The sequence below is a fragment of the Muntiacus reevesi genome, chromosome 5 (assembly GCF_963930625.1).
Source record: "Muntiacus reevesi chromosome 5, mMunRee1.1, whole genome shotgun sequence".
Classification (NCBI taxonomy): domain Eukaryota; kingdom Metazoa; phylum Chordata; class Mammalia; order Artiodactyla; family Cervidae; genus Muntiacus; species Muntiacus reevesi.
The window spans coordinates 26,757,691-26,764,487 of NC_089253.1; the positions used below are offsets into that span (position 1 = coordinate 26,757,691).

The 6,797-nt window shown below is 39.3% G+C and overlaps 1 pseudogene; it reads right to left on the bottom strand.

Annotated features, from left to right (window-relative positions):
• Window positions 1–924: 924 nt before the first annotated feature.
• On the bottom strand, window positions 925–1,884 carry LOC136169251 (olfactory receptor 8B3-like; annotated as a pseudogene).
• Window positions 1,885–6,797: the final 4,913 nt, after the last annotated feature.

The window sequence follows — 6,797 nt, forward strand, 5'->3', positions numbered from 1 at the left end:
TAGTTGCAAACCTTCTAAATTCAATTCTTTAAATTTTTTTTCAGAAAAACTAACTTCCTTGTTTGAACCAATCTGCTCCCCAATATATTAACCCCAAAGGTTTCCTAGGTCCCAACAAAAAGAACAATCAAGTTTTTTTCTACAAAATAACTCTAAAAAGTGATAGCCACATTGAGAGAAATTCATTTATCATCTTGGGGCAAGGCAGAGTCACTTTTGAAATTAGTGTTTCCTCATATTCTACTATTACTGAAATAAAAGTAATATAAGAAAGTAAAGCAAAATAGATTACAAAGTAGCAAATTTGAGATCAGGTTTTTTTTGTAAAGTTAGGTGACTGAAGTAAATCTAACCACTCTAAACTTAACTTTTGCATGCATACAATCAATATAGTTTGATGAAATGTTATGCCTATGCTTGACTGTACAAAGGTTAAAAAAAAAAACTCTTTGCCAAAAGAAGTTTGAAGCATAACATTTATATATGTAAAATGGATTATCCTTGATAGTCACCACAGAACCTTTAAACTCTGGCTTTCTTGAAAAGAGCATGAAAAGAGTAGAAATATTTAATTCATGCTTTTAATAGCAAGTGGTAGATAAAAACACCCTCGATGATACAAAGTCACTCTATTGTTATAGAATGCCATTATTTGTAAACCATGCATGCTCCAAAGGAAAAAAAAAAAAAAGAGTTCAGAAGTGACAATAAAAAGACGGAGATAATGTTATGATTTAATTAATGCTATTACTAAACAGGAACAAAAAGGGCAGAGAAGATATTTTGGTAATTGTGAGAAAAAAGACCTACTCCAAAATGACTAGACATTACTTATTAAAAAAGACTCAAATTTCCTTTATCAAGTTAAGGGAAAAATAGGATTAAAAGGCTGCCATAAGTAATATATAATTGCAGCACAGAATCTCATATAACCAACTGACATAAAACCAACTGCACAGACAGATACTCTTTGATCAAAACTATCTCGTACTCAGGGTTTTTTTCCAGAGTAAGTATAATGTCTTTGTTCCTCAAGCTATAAATTAAGGGGTACAGCAAGGGAATGGTATTGACATAAAAGATAGAAGAAGTTTTTCCCTCACCCTTCGGCCCAGCAGATGGTTTGAGATTCACAAATGAAGCTGATCCAAAGAACAGGGAAACAGCAATTATGTGGGAACTGCAGGTGCTGAGGGCTTTGGATCTTCCTTCCATGGGCTTGATGTGGAGGATGCTGGAGAAGATGAGACCATAAGAGACAAAGATGATATTGATGCCTACCACAATGAAAAGTACCAGCTCATTGACATGAGTACTTGTGCAGAAGAGGTGGAGAAGAGGGAGCATGTCACAGAAAAAATGGCTGATGATATTTGCATCACAGAAAGTCAGTGTCAACATAGAGTGTGAGCCATGGCACCAGAAAATGCCATCAAGTAGGAACCAAGGAAGAGGCTGGAATACACTTTAGGGGACATGATAACATCCGACAAAAGTGGATTACAGATGGCCACATAGTGGTCATAGGCCACTGATGTCAGTACATAGATTTCAGAAATAGCAAAAAAAAACACAACAAGTAAAGTTGTGTCATGCACCCCATGTAAGAAATAGTTATTCTTTGATATGAAGGTAACCAGCATTTTTGCTGTAAACACAGAAGAATAACAGAGATCTATGAAGGACAAGTTAAAGAGGAAAAAGCACATGGAGGTGTGTAGATGTGAATTCATCCCAATTTAAGTTATCGTGCCCAAGTTTCCCAACACAGTGACTGTTATATGTTACTAGGAACAGGAAGAACAAGAGGACTTGGAAATCTGGTTGGTCTGTTAATCCCAATAGAAGAAATTCAGTCCCAAATGAACCATTTCCAGAAGCCATTCTTCTCTAAGAGAACCTGTGGACAGAGAAGAAAGAACTACACAGAGAAAAATTCAACTTTCCCACAATATCTGTTCTCAAAAGAATGTTGCATGCACTGGCAAGATCTGAGATCTGACCAATGTAGACCGTGATCTATTTTATCATTATCATGAAGCTGAATGACATGGGCATTCCCTTGTTAGTCTTTATGAGCTATATGAGCAGAAAGTATCAAAACTTAGCCTACAGCATGAAGCACTTTGCTTTCCTATGCAAACTACTTCTGTAAAAACCACAGAATTGTGGAGAGGTTTGGACCAGGACATAATCACCCTTCTCTCTTTCATCAATTCGTCCTTCACATGACCCTTCTCTTCACCAGTAAAACTGGAGGCAGCAACCCCACCAACCTGGTACTGACCTCCAACACAGATTAGACTTGGTGGAGGGGGAATCAAGAAGATTTTCTAAACCAAAACTAAGGGACCAGAATCTAGAAGGGATTAATCTATTGCTCCATGTCACAAAGTAGAAACCATAAATACAGAAGAGTGAGATGTCCATGATGGAACTGATTGAGATAATGCATTCTCTGAGCGAAATAATGTCTTTAAACTTTCTCAGCACCCTTCTTTTAATGCATTCTTCTGTCAGTTTCACTGAATCCCAGCACTACAAAATTGAAAACGAAAGTCATCTATCTTAGCTCCCTGAACACCTATCACAAAAGGAAGGTATTAATATAAGTGGAATTCAGAAACTCACCTTCCATAGGCCATCAAACCATGCAATTTCCTTATCTGAGTTCTTACCCCCATGTCTTGGAAGAGCAACTTCAGGCTCTGAAACTTTCTTTCCTTTGCTTCTAAGAGGATGCAGTCTACACTTAATTTCTGATATGTACCATAAATCTTTCAGAACTACAGCTCATAACTTTTGAGCAAAATTGAGTTTTTATTATTATCATCTTTGCCACTTGGTAAACCACAGAACTCGATGGACATGAGTTTGAGTAAACTCCGGGAGTTGGTGATGCACAGGGAGGCCTGGCATGCTGCGACTCATGGGGTCGCAGAGTCAGTCACGACTGAGCAACTGAACTGAACTGAACTGAACTGAACTGAAGCCACAGAAGACTTAATGTGAGTGTAATGATGTCATACACTCAGTTATCCCAGGGCAGAAGCTTGCTCAGACACTTCCTCAGGAAAACATTCTAGGTGTAATAGGGACCTGAAGGGATTTTATTTACAAATATGACCATTATGTGTTTTTCGTCACTTAGGGATTCAAATGTTTACTCAAGTTTTCCCTTCACTATAGGTATTACTGACTTCCCTGGCAGTCCAGTGGTTAAGACTCTGAGCTTCCAATGCAAGGGGCCGAATTTGATCCCTGGTCAGGGATCTAAGATCCCACATGCCACGTGGTGCAGACAAAATATATTTTGAGTTTCCCTGGTGGCTCAACTGGTAAAGAATTTGTCTGCAGTGTGGGAGACCTGGGTTCAATCCCTGGGTTGGGAAGATCCCCTGAAGAAAGGAATGGCTACCCATCCCAGTATTCTGCCCTGGAGAATTCCATGGACTGTATAGTCCATGGGGTTGAAAAGAGTCAGACACAATTGAGTGACTTTCACTTTCATAGAGATTATACATCCCCCAAGGAAAAGCCGAAAATAAATTCCTGTTACCTATTCAGCAAGATGACAGAAAAGGAAGCCCTAGAACCATCTAGCCCCCGCCCTGCTTCAGAAACATTTCAGGTACAGATTTCCTTTGTAAGAAATCCAGAGAGTCATTAAAAAGGTCCAGCTCCTAGTAATGTGTGAAACCAGTTATACAGAAACTGTTAGAGAAATTCAGGAAATCCTCTTTTCAAAGTACTTATTCTTCCAAAGAACCTTCAGGTTGGGACCAGCTCCCCAGTTCTAGCTTCCCCCGGGGAAGGAAAGGTATGCACTATGTGGCCAATGCCCCAAGTCCAGAAGACAGGCTTCAAGACTGCCTGTGTCAGAAAGCATAGGGGACCCAGGATACAGAATTCTGTGGCTATCCTGGGTGAGAGAGAACCACCCAGGGCTGGAAGTCACTATAGCTTCCCCTCACCAGATCAGCATAGAACAAAATATTGAAAACCCCTCTCTTACAGCCTTTCCTGGAGAGGAAGGAAGTGCACCATGCATCTCAGGACACAGCATATCTGGGGGCTGCATGTGGACCTGGCTTCGGTCTTGCTTGTTTTAGGGCACTGAGGGGACCACACATACCTGGAATACCTGGAAGCCCACTAAGAGCAAAGAGAGAAGCCTGAACTAACACAGAGGTTGAGCAGTCCACACTGGCCAGGCTTATTAGTGTTTTCTCCAGCACAAGGCCAGCCCATGAAAATCAGGACAGGTGGGTGTTCCGTGTAACATGCAGACACCAAAGTAGAGAGTCAATGAAGATGAAAACTAGTTGAAATATTTTCCAAAAGAGATTAAGATAAAGCACTCCAAACTGACTTTAATAGAATGGATATGTAAATTATCTGACATAGAATTTAAAAATACATCACACTTGCTGTAATCAGAGAATAATACATGAACAAAGTGAGAATTTCACAAAGATACAGAAAACTTAAAAATACTAAGCAGAAATCATGGAGCTGAAGAGTAGAATAGAGAGAACAGTCACTCAGTCCTGTCCGACTCTTTGTGACCCCATTGACTATAGTCCGCCAGCCTCCTCTGTCCGTGGAATTCTCCAGGCAAGAATACTGGAACAGGTTTCTGCTTCTCCAGGGTATCTTACCAACCTACGGATTGGACCCGCACCTCTTTCACTGCAGGACTCTTTACCGTCTGAGCCACCAAGGAAGCCTAAAGAATACATACACATTTATTTACACACACACATTGTCTGAGCCACCAAGGGAGCCTAAAGAATACATACACATTTATTTACACACACACATATTTAGTAGGGCTATCCTAGTGGCTCAGTGGTAAAGAATCCACCTGCAAAGGAGATGTGGGTTCAATCCCATGGTCAAGAAGATACGCTGGAGAAGAGACTGGCAACCCACTCCAGCATTCTTTCCTGGGAAATCCCATGGACAGAGGAGTCTGCTGGGCTACAGTCCATGGGCTCACAGAAGAATCAGACACAACTTAGCAAATAAACAACATTTATAGGGGAAAACCGTATCACTTTTACCTATATAGCAAGGTCCCCTTAGTAGTAAAAGAAAGTACCAGACTCTTTGAAATTTGTCAAACTGCACAGAATAAGAAGTGCTCACAATTCAAAACTCAGAACAATGACCTGTGCTACCACAATTATGGGATATTTTTTGCAAGGCAACTCTAAAGGGAGAAATATTGAAAAGGTTAAAAGACATAGTATGAATAAATAAAAAATACAATAAAATAAATCTGGGGCTTCCCTGGTGGCTCAGATGTTAAAGTATCTGCCTACAATGCAGGAAACCCAGGTTCGATCCCTGGGTTGAGAAGATCCCCTGGAGAAGGGAATATCAACCCACTCCAGTATTCTTGCCTGGAGAATTCCATGAGAATTCAGGACAGAGAAGCCTGGTGGTTCCAGCCCATAGGATGGCAAAGAGTCAGACATGATTGAGAACTAACACACACATACACACACACACACACACACACACACACACACACACACACAGAGTAAAAATCTACAGATTGAGGTACTTATAAAAAAGAAACCAAAGTTTATTTCTCAAAGTTCTGGATCCAAGGAAGTCCAAGATCAAGGCTTTGGAAGATTCAGAGTCTGGTGAGGTCCCTCTACCTGGTTCAGAGCCTGCCATTTCTTGGCTATAATCTCTCAGGACCAAACAGAAAGGAGACCTCTCTGCTGTCTCTTTTACAAAAGCACTGATCCCATCCATGAGAGCTCTATCCTTATGTGAGATCAACTACCACAGTTCTCACCTCCTAAGGCCATCACGTTGAGGATTAGGTTTCAACATATGAATTTCAGGAGGACACAAACATTCAGTCTATAGTAATCTTCACTCGAAGATTACACATGTTGACATTTTAATTTTAGGTTTCACTTTGAATTTTTTCCTTCATTCTTTGTATCTACAACCTAAGATCTATGTTTAGGATCATTACAGTATATCACACTGGATTTTGAAAATGCTATCCTCACACAGTTATGTAGAATGGGGAAAATCATGATGTAGCATTTTGGAAAAGAATCCAAATAAATAGAAAATTATTAATTATGTGAATTGTGATTAGATATCCTGCTAGGAAACTCCAGAAATGTTTAGTCCATGGCTGATTCATGTCAATGTATGGCAAAAACCACTACAATATTGTAAAGTAATTAGCCTACAACTAATAAAAATAAATGAAAAAAAAAAAAGAGAGAGAGAGACACCAGGCAGGCTCTCTTCACAAGAATCATTTTAACAACCAAAACTCCCCATTTCAAAGCAAGTAGCCACGATTGAGGGATATTCTTTTAGTCAAATCTTGTCATATTTTGAATTTTTAAACAGATGAAAAGAATAGAAATCCTGGCTGCAAAGGCAATGGATAATTGCATTTCTGGACAACAGAACTTAGAAATGTGTCCTAGCAAATCCCACAATGTTACAGTGCATGTATTATTAGAAGAGAAGTGCAATTATCTGGGGTTTACCCTACTATGCATATCAACAGTCCTATCAATGACTTATAGGAAAAAGGTTTTCTCTTAGATTTACTAGTTCATATAGATAAATTGTCTACATAGTCTAAAACATAACTCTTGGCAAAGGAAAGAGAGAACACTGGGTTTTAGGGGACAGATTTCTTAAAATTTCAAGTATCCTAAAATAAGCTTTCCTTCTGTATCAGAACTACAACCTTGTGTGAAAAAAAATAATGTGTTAATTGTCCCTGTCTATTAAGGAATAGAGTT